The 16,951-nt window shown below is 47.1% G+C and overlaps 1 protein-coding gene across 1 annotated transcript in view; it reads left to right on the top strand.

The window, feature by feature from the left end:
• Positions 1 to 16,951, top strand: part of ST3GAL1 (ST3 beta-galactoside alpha-2,3-sialyltransferase 1) — a 121,247-nt gene that overhangs the window by 16,302 nt on the left and 87,994 nt on the right. The window contains exon 2 of the mRNA XM_025202080.1: positions 7,783 to 7,875. The gene's annotated coding sequence lies outside the window, so the exon portion shown is untranslated. The remainder of the gene's footprint in view (positions 1 to 7,782; positions 7,876 to 16,951) is intronic.

The raw sequence follows: 16,951 nt of genomic DNA, 5'->3' as shown, positions 1-16,951 counted from the left end.
TGACTTTAGTCAGCTTAGCCAGGTTTTCACATTGTTACTATCTGTTAGAGAAGTCATCTCAGCCTAAGGCACAATTCAGGGGTAACGAGCTGTAGTTAAAACGCCCCTGCTGCCATCGTGTATTCACCAAGTTGAACGAGCTTTAGTTAAAACGCCCCCACTGCCATCGTGTATTCACCCAGTCGAACGAGCTGTAGTTAAAACGCCCCTGCTGTCATCGTGTATTCACCCAGTCGAACGAGATTTAGTTAAAACGCTTCCACTGCCATCGTGTATTCACCAAGTTGAATGAGGTTTACTTAAAACCCCCCTGCTGCCATTTTGAAGCATGGGACACTGAGTACATGAGACACTAGGGACACTTTTATTCGAGCGGCTCCCAAGAGCTGCTTTAATTAAAGCACCCCTCGCCCCGGAGCATGTGTGAAGACGCCTTGCAGGTCTCGCCCTTAACTGCCGTGGAATGTTAATGCTTCCACGGTCGTTTCTGCCGGTTTCCTCGACCGGTTCCTCCAGGCGGCTGGACGAAGCGATCCTTGGAAGTGCCTTGCGGTAAAAACTTTTAACCATTGCATTGATTGGGAGCTGGGGAGGGGGGAGGTGGAGGCGTGGGAGAGTGAAGGGAAGCCCCCTGTCCCCAAACTGAGATGAAGAGAGCTTACTCTGTCAAGAGAGCCCACCTGTCTTCTCTCAAGAGTGTCAGTTTATCGGCAAGCTAAATGCACGTTTAACTAGCATTCAGATCGTGCAATAGAAATGCCAAAATAGACTCATGCCGGGGTGGATGGGTGCAGGCCAGACCCCAGGAAATCTCAGCTCTTGTTCAGTTCTTCCCCCAGCTCAGGACTATTATTCTCCACTTCCCCCAGGTTTACAATCATACGTATGCCGTCATTAATGACACTTTATCCACAACCTGATTGGGCATGTGTTAATGAAAGAGGTTGATCATGAAGACCTCCCCCCTCTCTGCAGCTACCTGAAGAAATAATAATTGATGCTTAACTATTCTTTACCTGGGATGGCCTCGGACGTTCGCAGTTTGGTGCTGTTCCTTAGGGTAATGGGTTTCAGTTGCTTTTTGTGCGACTGTGGTTGAACCCTTGCATGCACCAGCAAAAACCGGGAATCTGGCCTTGCAAGCCTGTCTCTGCAAAGGTTGGACCAAACCCTGGGTAACCCTGTGTCATGGGGGATTGTACAAGACGTAGGCACTGAACTCAGTGCTCTAATGTGCTCCTTACAGGATGGAGGTGCCTAAGAGGATGCATCATAAACTGATGTGGTTGTGAGATGCTGGTTGGGCTATGGTCTCTGAAAAGGAGGTTTCCTTGGGTAAATGCAACAGGCATCCAAAATTACTACTGCCATATGACCAGTGTGTTTTAGCATAGCAAACTGGAAACCATGATTGGGAACAACTCCTGAGCTGTCCTGCCTTGCATTTAAATAGTGGCTCCACTGTATCTCTTGCTTGATGAAGCCGGGATGCATACGACTTCAAACTACTAGTCTCAGTAGCTAATCTTGCAGTTTCATACTCCTGCAAAACCTTGGTCCTGATTCTCAAGTGCCATTCAGGGACTTGCGCTCCTGTGGCAATATCTTCTCTTTTACTCCAGATTTTCATGTGAGAAGTAGCATTTCAGAGCCACGCTCCACAGGAGCAAATGCCTTCACAAGCTGGTGTTGAGAATCGGGATCCAAGTCCACACAGTACTTTTAGCGCCTGTACCTACATCTTCAGGCTGGTGTTTTGGCAGGCAGTGCTGTGTCATATAGCTAAAAGCAGAGAGGGTGAACACCTTTTGTCCTGATACTGTCCCAACCCCCCTCATAATCAAGAGTAGGTTGCCTAGAACTGCTAGGATAAAATTTTAAACCCTCTTGTAGCACTGATGTATCTGAGGAAACGTTTCCTAATGAACTTGCACCTGCTGCTTACATTCTTCCTTTGATATGCACTACAGACATGCTGTACTTCCAAGAATTTAACATAGATAAATTCTTAGTATCCATTGTTAGTAAAAGATGGATAATGTAAAAGTTCAGGGGTCAGATGGTATGCCTCTGATCACAAGCTTTCTCTGCCTATGCAGTTGTAAGGGGTTTATTTCTGACTTAGACCAGCAATTTAGGCAAGATGTTTAAGTGCAAATAGAAGGGATCTGTTGCTGCATTATCATGGAGCCTCTGTAGAGGTGCTTCCCTCCCTCTTGGCCTCTTCCACAGCCGTTCTGCCCGAGAGGGCATCCTCCCCTTCACTATAGGTGTTGAGCACAAACCAGACTCCTCCTAGACCTCAATTCCTCAGCCTGAGCCTGATCATGTTACTCTAGTGGGATTATCCCTGACTTGGAGCGATGCAAACTAAATTAGACCTGAACCTAAAAGTCCGTTTTCGTAGCTGTGTCTCATAGCAGCTGATTTCCAATGTGTGAAAGGAAATGTTGGCTGTACTGAACTGATACCTTGTTAAATTTGGGCTATTCTTGGAAGAGACTACGTGTGGTTTATATCAGTGGTATGAATACAGGGCCAAACATCTACTGTATTTACTTGAATACAAGATGAGGGGTTTTTTTCTTGGTCTTCCCTGAGCATGGGGAAAAAGCCCTTTGTCTTACACTTGCATACAAGGAAACCTCACTGAATGCATTGTCTATCGTTACACCGTTTCCAGAATCAGCATGTGCTCAGTAATGGAAAGCAACTGCAAAGCTGATTAAATGCATCCAACACTGAGCATGACTATAAAACACATGGCTTGTATTGGGCAAACGTTGGGCTGATGGGAACCTCTTTTCTTTTTCTTTTCTTGGCCCTTAAAAAAAAAACGTGCAGGTGTTCCCTGCACAGGGAGCTGGCACCCAGCCTGGAGGGACCACAATACCAGGCCGTATCAGGAGTGCCAGAGCCAGCCCTGACATCTTCCCCTCGGTGCCAAAAATGCTTGATTTTAGCCAAAAAGCCAAGATGCTGACGGGAACCACTTTTGTAGCCCTTTAAAAAAAAAAAATGGGCAGGTGTGGTGCCCCCCACAGCAGACTGGCACCAGGCCTAGAGGTACTGCAATACCAGGCTGGCACTGGGAGGGCCAGAGCCAGCCCTGACATGCTCCCCTTGGTGCCAGAATCACAGCATTTGATATGCTGATGGGAACGGGGTTTTTTCGTGTGTGGTCCTTAAAGAAACAGGCAGTTGTTCCCTCCACAGGGAACTGGCATCAGGCAAGCAATGGGAGGATCAGTCTATAGTAGTGCCCATTAAGTACCAACTCTTTTTAAAGTCTTGGTGAGCCATTACCTTGCACACGTTTTGACTTCCTCATCGCCCCCACAGCTGAGCTGTGCCTTTCTTTCCCATTTTCAGTGACCCCTGTTTCTTCACCAGCTTTAAACATCTGGCAGATATCACCAAACAGGGCCCCAAACAGTTCACTCAGAATCCCTGTTGCCCCTCTGTCAGCCCGTCACATAGGATCAGTATGTCCCCAGCCTCCGGGAGGTGAAGCCGGACCAGGTTGCCCTGCGTCTCTTCTGCATGTAAATTTTCGGAGGATCCCAGGACTCATGACAAGAACACCGGGTTGCAGTAATGGGTGTGGGGCGGGCGGGGGGTTAATTAGCACATGGATCCTTTGTGGGGGGTCTCTGGAGCACATGCACGTACTGAGCAGTGCTGAGCTAGGGGGTCACTAAGGTTCGAAGTGCTGGGGCCCAGCAGAACTAAACGGGAAATCATGAACCTTCTGGCTTTGGCCTAATATCAGTGTCTAGTAAACCTGTGGACAGCGGGGATGGGGTCACAGGAACGTAGGGTTGGAAGGGACCTCTCGGTCATCTAGCACAGCCTCTTTCTTAGGACAGGATCATCCCTAACTAACCCATCCCAGCCAAATGCCTGTCTAACCTGTTCTTGAAAACTTCCAGCGACGGAGAGTCCATCTGCTGCTCCCTTGCCCACCCCCTCTCCAATTCCAGAGTCCTTACCTACCTCACGCTAGGACATGAAATGCAACCCCTAATGCATGAAGCATAGCAGTGGTAGCCAGCACTGCGCTTGGATATCCCTGAATGTAGGCTTCTTTTTATTATGAATGACCATACCCCACCCAGCCCTTGCTGGTTCAGCTAATCTGCAGAACTGTAGAGAGGGAGAAAAAATATGGATCTAACTTTTCCTCCTTCAAATGAGACCTCAAATCCTGAATGCAATTTGACCTAAATTTTGGCCTTTGCAGATGTGCAAGTTTATACAGGAGAATGGAGGATATGTAACTCCCTTTTGAGATGTGAATGGTAAGCTCGAAGAGGAGCGCGGAGCCCTGGTTTGCATCCGTTGTGGGACACAACATGAGACCATTGGCAAGCGTCTCCTGACAAGGCGACGGTGAAATGGGAGGCTTGCTAGAGAAAGGGGGTCTGCATGCTGTTCAGCAACTGTCTCAGTTTGCATCGGAGAAGCTTGCATTGCCCACGTAGTCCTTGGGCACTGTGCCGGCAATTAGTGTACTGACTGGCACAAAAAAGTCATTGCATGCGAAGATGTGCACTGAACATATGCCACTTTTCTCTGTAGTCTCAAGGGAAAGTACCTCGAGCGTGTGTTGCTTTAGGGTCAGATATTCAGTTGGCATAAATGGACATACTCCCACACAGCCACATGGGAGTATGTGGTCTTTTGGGGCAGAGTTTTTAGCATCAATCTTAAGCAATAGCAGATTCAGAAACGGGGCAAGGGGGGCAGGGGGGCAACCCCCTCGCTTAGGCTCTGCCATGCATGCTAAGTGAGCTCTGAGCTCGCTGCCTGGGCAATGTGGCTGCCTATATACATGCTCATTCATGCTCTAATTAAAACACGTCGGAGCAGACTCAATTAATCAAGTTTGCTCCGTGCTCTAATTAGACCACTCAGCCTCACCGTCCTGGGTATTAAACCCCCATGCATTTTTAAATGGCAGGAGCACTTTATCTAAACCCCATACAAAACATCCCACGGCCATTTTTAAATGTGCTGGGGCTTAATACACATGACAGGGAGGTGTTTAAATTAGAGGAGAGGTCCGGGAGCTGCTCTAATTAAAATGCTCCCCGACCCGCTCCGGAGCACATGTATAGGGAGCCTATGGGCTCCTGCTGGAGTGCCGCATGCTCAATAAGCTCTGAGCTTACCAGGTGATTGGGGCCAGAGCCCCTGCTTTTGCATGGCTGTGGAGCCATGGGGGTGAATCCTGCCGCTTCTCTTGGCCCTTTCCTCTCCATGCGGGAGTCAGCAGCAGGGGACAGGAGGGGACGAGTGGCAGTGACAGCGCTCACCCTCTGCGCTGCATGAAATCAGAGTCCAGGCAAAGGTGTGGCCCGACAAAAACGTGGGTGTGACCACACGCTGCAGATGCTTGATATATTCTCTTGTGTGCAAGTGTGAGTAATCTAAGCTCTCTTAAAGTGTGTGTGTGCGTGCGCGCACGCGTGTGCTTTTATTCTTTTTCATTTGACTGAAGTTCTTCAGAATATTTTAGTTCGTTCCCTTCCCCCCTGCCCCAATCCTACATTGCATCTTATTTCTCCTCCCCCATCTCACCATTGCAGGATGTGATAAACCAGATTCTCTCCTGCTTATCCATACTTGCTGCTTAGCTCATTAAAGCTGTTAGCACAGCAGATGTGGGAGCAGGGATTCTTCCAAGTGCGGCGCATGCCAGTAATAAACTATACCCTCTGAAACCTTACGTGAATATCAAAGTCAACTGATCCACATTACAGCAGTGTATAAAAACTGCATTATTTGTAAACAATTTCCTGATTTCCCACCCCACCCCCGCTCTTAGCCCCGAGAATTTATAACGTGAACTCCTGCACCAGACATGGAAATACCGAGCAACGTTTGCACAAATGTACCGTCAATGGGTGGCTAAATGTTACTGCATCTCGGATGTATTTTGCACTATAAGGATAAGACACTTGGAAAGTAGGCCCGTGGCTTTGCTTACAAAATTATGTTTGCAAATGTAATATAATGTGCAAAAGTAATGTCTGCTGCACCTATGGAAGCCTAGAGTAATTCACAATTTTTACTGGGATGAAATAAATAGAAGCTGGAGGAGAACATAGTCCTCTCGCTGAAGTGTGTATGCAAAATACTGTTAAATACTGAGGATCCATTGAAGAAGTTGGCTCTGTTCTCCTTGCCATATCTGAGCCTCAGCAAACCAATTTAAGACAGAGTTTGACTTCCCTTTGGGCATCTAAAATGGCAGTATTCTAGGTGCCTTAAGTGGTGTTTTGGGGACTTACAGATTGGACCTCTTACCCCTGTATTGTAGATGTGTAGACTGAGCCCATCCGGTTGGCCACACGCTGGCCTGGCACGTACAAGGCTCGAAGCCTGGGAAAGCTGTGTGGGGAAGGAAAGGATGTGGTTTCACCCCAGTAGCTTCTAGGGCACCTCTCCCTGAATGGGGTTTGACCCTGCATCTCTGACTTTGCAGCGCAAGGCTCAAACCACCACTCCACCACTTAGGCGTTATCCAGGCCCTTCTCCACGGCTCCTTTTGAAGCTGAACTGCTACCCATACTTTCTGGATAAGATGGATGGAGAGCTGTGCAGGGTGGAGGGTTCGACCCAATTTGGAGTCGGGGCCAGACTAAGAACAGGGCCTCCTTGCCAGAGCAGCATCCAGCTCACCGAGCCACCCGTTCTCCAGCTTGTTCTCTGACTACCGGCCCTGCGTGTCCTTCTCTTGGTTGCGGAGGGGCCAACTCCAAAAGGAATGCATCTAGGGCTAAAACATGGGAGGATTGTCATTGTCATCCTCCTCCAGCTTGCAGTACCCATTAGTCATGGGTTTCTGGCTGGTGACATTTTTGTGACTTACCCACACATGCTTCCGGATGGGTGCATGGGCACGGCCACATGTCTGCCCAGCCAGTGCATAGCAGACTACACATGCTCAATCTGCGCGTGCATCCTGCATCCACGCTGCAGGGGCAAGTGCCAAAAATGCCCAGGCATGTGGCTAGAAAGCTGCCATTTGGGTGCCCTAAGGGAATTGGCATTCTGTCCTTAAGTCTGCCTCTTGCTTCCTCTGTGAAGAATTCAGCTAAGCAGAAATAAGGGGCAGGCTCTTTCAGCTGGAAATGTAGGATTTCTTTATTCATTTTTTATTTCATTTGAGTTTTTTATTTAGGCACCTACTTTGGGGCTCTTAGGAGTTCGGCATTTAAACTTTATACTGAAAAAGCCCAGCCTTGCTGATGCTGCTCCAGACTTATATTATTAAAGCCAACAGAGAGACCCAGATGGATGTAAACAAGACCAGGATTTATTTATCCCTCTGAGCTGTCTTTTTTTCACTGTTTCTCATACTTTTTCCAGCGAAGGATTACGCTTTCCCCTGACTTAGAGTCTGCACTTCTGTAGAAGTGTAAAACCTCAGCAAAACATGAGTGGGAAAGTTTTATTTCTGATATGAAAGCAAATGCGTAGGCTTCTAGGTACATGCTTAAACTAGTGATTGCTGTATTGTCTTTAGTTACGAGAGTTAATTAATACCACATGTTGATTTACAGTATCTAGAGTGGAGTAACCATCTGCATCTAAAAATGAAAATCTGCTGCTCTGTCGTGAGAGTAAGAATTGATTAGAACTGCTAAATGCATATTTATAAACTGTAATCTAAAGAGCTATCCCATATAGAATATATTAAGATGTATATTAACATGAGGCTGGTGAGAAGTGATAAAGTACATTTTTTTCTCTTATCTTTTTTTCTTTCAATAGAAAATAATCTTTTAAAGAGACTTTGATCTAAAGTTGGATACTTGTGTGTCTGTCGGAAGGAGTGCTCCTTTATGAAATGGCTACTGTGTTCATGTAAGTAGATGTATTCTATTTGATGTGGGGAGATCAAGGTGCTTCTCAGCCTTTAGCTGCTCATCTGGCCACCTAACATCTTTCCCTCTCTCTTACCTCTACTAATTTAGCTGTGTTGAGCTAATCAATTGGCTCTTGTCTTTATTAGAGGGTTTTCAGTTTGAGTTGAAAGGCAAATATTGCATGCAAGAGAATACTTCACTTCCCCGATTTTTACTTATGAAACTCCTAATTGGGTGAACAGCAGTTCTTAAGTGCCATGTTCAACTCTTTCTCACTTTCTGGCACAATAACTTAATCTAGACTGCCTTTCATCCAAGGATTTGGTAGCACTTAGGAGGCTAAAGTCTCACTCCCTGCACCCTTGTCTTACATTGATAATGTTTCTCAGAAAAAGAAACAGATCCAAGTATCTAAACTTGGGTCTTGGAGTTGCTCAGATGGCAGGATGGGAATAACCTGTCGCAAAGGGAAGTGCAGTATCTCTCGCACCCACTTCAGGTATCAAGTTTAACTATAGCCCTCTTTCCTGCCTAGGCAGGGGGTTGGACTCGATGATCTGTTGAGGTCCCTTCTGACCCTGGCATCTATGAATCTATGCATTGATTTCTCTGAAGCTGCATGAAGCTCAGAGCAGCTGGAACAGCCTGGGAATTGTGGCCTTAAGTTCAATGCTCCTGGCATTGCAGGACTCTGCTCTCAAATACTTGTATATGATAGATAAGCCAGCACAATCCCTTAGCAAGAGGTGAGGTTGTTTATTCAATGTAAGCAAACCAAACTCCTTCAGCTCTTGCTGCCAACAACCTCCAACACCATAAGGTGGATAAACTGAATGAAAACTTGGCATGCCATGTTACAGATCTGTATCTCTCACCTGTGACAATATTTCAGTGAATGTTGTGGGAGGAGGAGAAACTAACTCTTTTTCCTACAAGCTGTAGCAGTAGCAGTAAAACATGCCCCATGAGAGGTGCTCCAGCTCAAAACATAAGAACCAGAAGCGGAGACCTTCCAAGATGTGTTGCATGCTGAGATTTGATATGCACAAGATAACTGCATCGAGAAATGAAATGAGTTATGGTTAAACGGACAAGTGGGCCATTTGCATCCTGTGAAGCACTTGGAACCACTCCTGGTCAAGCAAGGACATCTCTGACAAGTGGAACTGAATTATCGAACAACAAAGTATTCAGTGCATGTCAATGAGATGCAAATCCTGCTGACGCATACAGGTGCCTGCAAGAAGCAACCAATGGAGAATAACATGGATGCACTTCTTGCTTCTTAAAAGGCTTGCAGTGTTTTGGGGTGAGGGGAGGCACACAGCTCTTGGTAGCAACCTAGAAACGTTGCCATGTACATGTTGTAATGGTGGTTAGCTACTCTTACTTCTCTGAAAACATTAGAAATACTTGTTACCACACCACTCAATAGTTGCCACCTGCTAAAGATCAGTGTGATGATAAGTTACTCTTGAGGTCTTCCTTTTGCTTTCAGTAGCAAGCTAGACATTGAAACGAATCCTTGCCTGCTGTACAGTGTTTGATAATCAAAGACTTGTGATATACAGCTGCAGGAAAATAATAGATGGCATTTTCCCTAGAGACCTGACTGCAGCCCATGATAGTTTATCATCCTTGGCTTTGGAGGAGAAGAGAGCTTTCTTTTTCAAAGGGCCCAGCCGTGATAATTAGGCAAATTTGTCATCTTCAGGAACCTGCAAACTTTCATCTTTAGAAAATTTTGTCTCTGCTTACCAGCTGTGTGGATGTTCTGTCTGTTTATACGTATATACATAGTTTTGTTTTAAACCAAGATGCAGACTCTCCAAGCAGAGCCTGTATCCCAAAAAGGAAAAGACAAAGGCTCCAAGAAGTCTGGCAGTTGCCTAATTCCTAGCAGTGGCCTTTAATATAGGAGATGCTCTGATTTTTATGTGGTGGTGGGCAGCAGACTAAAAGGAAACAGAAGATCTTGATGCCCCTGGGAACTGGAGCCACCAGTTCCCTAATGGCATAGTTATCATTATCTGTGCAGCTGGAGTCTCCTCCAGTCCTCTCAGCAAAGTATAACATTGGATTCCTGTTTGTGGCAAACAGTGACATAAGACCTGGTCCAAATAATAGTGTTGTGTGCATGCATGTACTGCTCACAATCCCTGGTTTGCATGCATCGGCAAAGGTGTCAGGTTTTTACTCGAGAGCTAATTCCTGTAGATGATTGCTTTTTGGCCCACTAGGACAGAGCCAGAAAATCAAGAAGCTTGTCTTCACTCAACTGTCTCTTCCAATATTGGATGGGACATTTGGCAGCAGGTCAAAAAGGCGTTGGGTAATCCAGCAATGACTTGGGTGCCAAACCGGGTGCTCTGGATGAGTACCAAACACTAGCACTGCGTTTGGCCACCAACTATCATGACATCAGGAGAAATGGTTGCTTCAAAGCTCAGACTGCAGTATACCAGCACTTTATGTGGTAGCACACAATAAGGAGATGTGCACTTGCCATTCAATCATCCATTCAAACTTTAGGATACCCATGGGTGCCAACATAGTACACCCACCTTTAGGAGCCTCCTCCCATTAGCATCCTAGGTTGTCTCCTCCTGTATTCTCGCTTACCATGTCTTGATTTAATAACTAGACAGGGGGAGCTTTGCCCAAAGCTTTGGGAAAGCAGACCCTTTTCTGGACCATGGCTCACCTGGTCTCGTCCCACTTTTACTCTGGCTGTGCCTTCTAGCTTGGAGTCCACTGTTCAGGGCTGCAGGCTTCAGGCTCAGCTTGGCCCACGCTCTCGTGACCTCGGGCTCCAGGCTCCATGAGAGCCCTGCGCAGGCAGCTGGGACCACGGGTCCTGTTTTCCCACGTTCCACTCCTGCCTTTCAGTCCCTGGCAGGCTCTGTCCCCTCCGGCTCAGAACAAGCCCTCAGGCCTTTATCTTCCATCCTCTTGACAGAGTCTGTAACTCAGTATGTCCCCAAGCACCCTTTTCCATGGTCTCTGCCTCCCCTACAGCCACAACCCAGTCCACCAGGGAAATGGAAACCACAAAACGTAGGTCCTGATCCCAGCTCAAAGCAATGTTCCACCTGGGGTTTGCCTCACCCTATATCGGCATGAAGAAAAACAGAAAAGGCTCAAGGCTCAAGATGCTTAGCTTGCTTGCAGCACAGGCTCTCAGGTTTCCTTCACCCTGGCTGCTGCTCTGCATCCTTTCTTGGCCCAGGGAGCAGAAGTGGAGGGTCCAGTGATCTGGAGTTCAGCCCCTGAATCCCTCCATCAGGGCCTCCGGCCCCTGTAGCTCCTACAGCCAGCCTCCTCTTCCTAGCTTGCGCCTGGATCCCTGGACCCTCCACTTCTGCTCCCTTGGCCATTACACCCTGTTTGCTCCTGGACCTGGCAGCCATCTTATTTATCAGACTTCTCTGCCTATGGGTTTGACTCTAGCAATACGAAGAAGGGACAAGTAAAAGAGGAAGACAAAGGTGGGGGGAGAACCAGGCACCCTTGGATCTCTTTCCTCTCTAGTAACGGGGTAGGGGCCCCATTATATAAATACACGGTGAATCTTCAGCTTCGTAAAGCATCCAGTTGATCATCACATCTAAAACCTGGGTGGGAGAAGGGTTCTACGGACCTTATTTTGTACATCCATGTGTTGGCCAAGTAAAAGTGCCTGCACGGTTGAGTGTACGGTGCAGGACCCACTTTACCTCTGGAGAGAAGCCTTGTATGGCAGTTCTTAGTTTTGCTTGCTATACCCCAAAACTAAGGAGCCCTTTGCCAGGCAAACCTCTCACTGGTTCACAGAAACATGGTAGCCTTCCCTGGTAGCTATGTCCCTGGAGTTGAAGTTTCAAATCTATTCCCACCTCCACTTCTGAACTGCTGTGATCTTTGCTTCCCTGTCAAGTGGGGATAATGATGCTTGCCCTCCTTTTGCAAAGACCCTTGAGATCTGGACAAAAAGTGTTCTGTAAGAAGCAAATATTAGATAAATATAGAGTGGGCAACTTCATTTGAAATAGGAATTATTTCTGTTAAATGCCCGGCACAAAGAAAAGCTAATCCCATTTAAAAAAATCACTGGTTTTCTTCCTCTGGGAACCTGCAGGAGTAGAGGAAAAGCTTTGATGCACTTTGTATAGTTGAAACAATACACTGGACTGACTGACACTCACTTGCCCCAATTTACAGAGGTCCCATGCTCAATAGTTTGCTTAATTGGCTAGATCTCATGTGAGAAGTCCACTGCTATCTGTAAACTCAAAGTCCACCACTCAGCTCTGTGCCTTGTGATTTTGTAAACCCATCTTGTGAAGCAGAAATAAACACTACATCTGCTAGCTCCTTTTTTCTTTAAGGGCCATCTTCCCCTTTGACTAGGACACCCACATCCTGCAAGCTTTGCTTAAGGGATAGTTATTGAAGGGTGTATCGCCATAGGCTTCTTCACCTTGCCTAGCCAAGGCAGCTCTCAGGCCACCTAATCTCCCCTTGGGTAGCTAAAGGTCTAGTTTCATGAGTGTGAATCCTTCCTAGCCCCGGTGCAATAAATTCCCTTGGCATGGGAGATTTTTTTTTTAGCAGCATAATTCTAATGTCTGCATTTCTCTGACACTTAATTGCATTTCCTGATGAGTGTAGCAGTTGGCTCACTGACCTTCTGTGGCTTCATCTACAGGGGCTACCTCTGGTAGGAGAGACCCCTTCATTGTAATAAATTATTCACTTGGAGCCAGATGCTCTATAAATGACACAAGTGCACAACCAGTACTGTGCTACAGTAGGATGTCCATTCAAACTAGATTGAGCCCGTCTGGCTGTACACAGATTTATTCAGAGCTCCTCAACGTGCTGGGAGTTACTAAAGTTGTGCTAGTTTTGTGCCACTGGAGAGCCTGGTCCGTTTTTAGAGATGTTCAAATTTCCTTGCATCGAAGAAGACGCAACAATGAGCGTCACGCGTGCCAGTGTGGCTGGAGTCCCGCTTGCCGAGGCCGTGGTCAGAGAGGAGGGCATGTAGGTCTCTCCTGATCAATGCAGGACCTGCTCTGACCTCCAGCTGTAGGCCGTATCTAATTGGGTATTGATATCAACCTTATACGCTGCGCCTAGTGAACAGTCTGATGCAGCACTGAAGTGGCATGCTCTGCCCTTATTCACATTAACTATCCCTGTGCTGGTCAGTTATAATGTGCTGCCGTAGCCCATACCTCTGCTTTGTGTTCTGGGGTTTCTGTTGCCATGCATTTTGGGATGCTGCCTGAATGAATACCGAGTTAACAAAAGCTGAAGTAACAGTGTAATTTTTAGCAGGATGTGTTACAACAACCAGTATTTAAAGTGTGGGCACATGATTAAGTTACTGGGAAATAAGCGTCGAGTTTTGTACCTGAGCTTGGCACTATTCTGCTGCCACTAACCACGTGGATGCTCTTAACCTGCTGGGAATGCAAGGTAGCAGACCTCGCAACAAAGATGTGGCAAGCGGCATCATAGCTGCTGGCATCTGCAGTATGTCCCTTTTCCAGTGCAAAGTGTTCCAGTCTTTAGGGATGCTCCCAGAAACCGTCCCTCCTTAGCACTGTCTTTCTGGGCTCTGCTCGGATGAATTCTGTATTTCCTATGATAGATTCTGCCAACTCGCTTTTATTCAGAAATGTTTCAGTCTCTCCAGGCATGTTTCTCCTTTGTGGTCCATGGCTTTAAGTGCAAAGGGGAACCTTTTAAATGACTCCCCCAATCTCTATGCCAACTATGATAAAAAAACCCCACATCATCTATTTTCTCTTGTCACTTGGGGGCAATTGGAGAGGAAAAGCTGTTCCCCAAATTACTTTCTCCTAGTAGAGAAGCCTGTTACCAAGTCTGGGTTTTGGGGTGTCTGTGTTAGAAACATAGAAAATGAGGGTTGGAAAGGACCTCTGGAGGTCATCTAATCCAACCTCTGCTCAAAGCAGGACCAGCCCCATCTATATCATCCCAGACAAGCTTTGCCTAAACAGGTCTAAAAACCTCCAAGGATGAAGAGTCCACCACCTCTCTGGGTAACCTGTTCCAGTGTTTTACTACCCTCCTAGTGAGAAAATTCTTCCTAATATCTAACCTAAACTTCCCTTGCTGCAACTTGAGCCCATTGCTTCTTGTTCTGTCGTCCGCCACCACTGAGAACAGTCCAGCTCCATCCTCTTTCGAATCCCCCCTCAGGTAGCTGAAGGCTGCTATTAAATCCCCTCAGTCTTCTCTTCTATAGACTAAATAAGCCCAGTTCCCTAGCTTCTTCTCAGAAGTCATGTGCTCCAGCCCATTCACCATTTTGTTGCTCTCTGCTGGACTCTCTTCAATTTGTCCACATCCTTTCTATAGTGGGGGACCCAAAACTGAGCACAGTACTCCAGATGTGGCCCCACCAGTGCTGAATAGAGGGGACTAATCACTTCCCTTGACTTGCTGGCAACACACCTACCAATGCAGCCCAGTATGCCACTAGCCTTCTTTGCAACAAGGGCATGCGGCTGGCTCATATTTAGCTTCTTCTCCACTGTGACCCCCAGGTCCTTTTCTGCAGAGCTGCTGCCCAGCCAGTCAGTCCCCAGCCCGTACTGGTGCATAGGGTTCTTCCATCCTAAGTGCAGGACTTTGCACTTGTTCTTGTTGAACCTCATGAGATTTCTTTTGGCCCAATCCTCCAATTTGTCTAGGTCACTCTGAATCCTAGCCCTGTTGTCCAGCGTATCTACTACTCCCCCTAGCTTGGTGTCATCTGCAAACTTGCTGAGGGTGCACTCTGTGCCAGCTTCCAGGTCATTGATGAAGACATTGAACAAAACTGGCCCCAGGACCGACCCCTGGGGCACTCCAGTGTTGATTCAGGGTTGCGAAGGACAGCAGTTGGTAGGCTAGCAATGGCATGTGTGCCCCCGCAGATTGAACCTTTGAGTGTTTGAATACTGGAGGCATGGGAAGCAAAAGATAAGCAGCAGGACCGTTGACAGGAGTGGAAGAAATATGCTTGTGGGCAGTCCCAAGCAAGCAGCTTGGTCTTGCAGTGTGCTATATTCTGGCATGCACAATTTCTGCCTTAAGGTTTCCTTACTGCTTTGTAGGTGGCAGGAGCAGGGACACTGCACACTGAATTGAGCACTTCAGTAACTTGTCATGGAGCCAGATGCCTTTGAAACCTAGATGCATGCTGCAGTGCTGCTGTAGCCTGATTTGGGCCACTTAGCTTGTGAAATCACACCTACTGAAAGCCAATTGTGTTGAAAGAACCTGAGCCAATGTACTTTCCCAACAACTCTCACCCTGGCATTTGCATTTTCTGCCACAATAAACAAGCTTATCAGCTAGTGGGTTTTGGTTTTCAACATCTGTGCTGCAGATACTGTAAAGGGATGGGTAGGGGGAGTAAGAAGCTGCTTGGGTAGGAGGCATGGAGGTGATTAGCTTGGCCTGTGCTTTTGAGGCTGGATGCTGCAGAGACTTTAGTTTCCAGTGCAGATACCATATTATTAGATTATATTATTACCCCTCTCCTCCCCACATATGGCAAATGCCAAGCAGGTGGTGAGTCCATCTAGTTCTTCAACTGGGCAAAGAAGTTGAGGACCGGAAAGGGGTTGGGAGGGTTGTTGCATTGCAACACATAATGTGTGCTTACTGGTAGAGTTCCCATCTGCAAGTGTTCACATAACTGTTTTCTTGAGGTTGGTCCTTGGCCAAACCTGCTGAGTCTCAAGTAGAAGAGTGAACAAGCTTACTATGAGGTAAGGGTCCTCCTGGTCCACGCAGAATGCCTGACTGCAACCTAATCTACCAAATAATTCAGTTTAGCAATAATTCTATGGACGCACCGCTCCCAAAATCTGACTAGTTACTGCGGATAGATGCCGTATACAGGGGTGCTGCATGGCTGATTCATTTGCCCTGTGTTTAGCCTCTACTGGAGAGGGCTTAGTAGACTATTTTACTGTGCATTTAAATGCCACGTAAAAAATGGTGACATTATGGAAATGAGCAATAAAACAGTCTGCTGCGCATTAAGCATCACTAAAAAAGCATACAAATGCACTATTACGCACTAGTGCATTGTAATACATATTCATTTAGTACCTCACATTGGAGGACATTTTTACACGTGCTCCAGCGGGGTGAGGAGGAGGTGCTTTAATTAGAGCACCTCTGAGAGCTGCTCTAATTAAAGCGCTGCAGTGTCTCATGTATGAGCATCCCTGCACTTCAAAATGGCAGTGGGGGTACTTGAATGAGCTTTAAAGTCCCCCCCATCGCCATTTTGAAGCACAGGGGTGCTGATACAAGAGACACAGAATCTGGCTGGAGTGCAGTAATTACTATGCTCCAGCAGACTCAATTAATTGGAGCAGCCTCCATGCTCATGTACAGGCACCAGGAGGTACTACATTTAATGCGCATCAGAAAAGGCGTAGTATGCACGTGTAGACACACCCAATGCCTCTCTCCTCCCCCCTGCCCCAGCTCCTTTTACCAGGGCTGCAAGTAAAGAAACTGCTTGTCTGTGAGAGGGGTCAGGAAAGCTGGTGGCCTTCGGCCTCAGGAAGACCTGTTAAAGCTGCAGCCAGGCTCTTGACTTTTTCTGCTCTGTTCTAGGAACAGAACATTTTTGTTTCCAGGCGTATTTCCACGCAGCTCCTCAGTTTGAAAGTGTGCTCGGGGTCCTCAAACTCTGCAATGCATTGAAGAGCTGAAGCTGGGAGCTTTTCTGCCAGATTCCCTGGGCTATCAGAGAGCCAGTCTCCTTGGGCTGACAAGGGGTGGTAGTAAGCTGTCAAACCAAGTCAGCGTCTCAGCCTCAGCAAGAGGGCTGTAGCGATGTAAAAATGAACAGCCAGAAAGGAAATTGGCTCTTTAGGTCTGGAATTAATTTCCCCATGAAGCTGGGGTGTCAGGGTATGAAAACACACAGCTAAGGGGGCAAAGACTAGAGGGGAAAACCATGCTCCTGCTTGGGCCACTGAGGTTGAGCATTTAATTTCCTTGGCGTTCGTTCAGGGCCCACCTCTGAGTCCACACGTGGAATCTCTAATGAG

Source organism: Alligator sinensis, unplaced genomic scaffold (genome assembly GCF_000455745.1).
Source record: "Alligator sinensis unplaced genomic scaffold, ASM45574v1 scaffold651_1, whole genome shotgun sequence".
Lineage (NCBI taxonomy): Eukaryota > Metazoa > Chordata > Crocodylia > Alligatoridae > Alligator > Alligator sinensis.
This window is presented reverse-complemented; position numbering and strand designations above follow the sequence as displayed.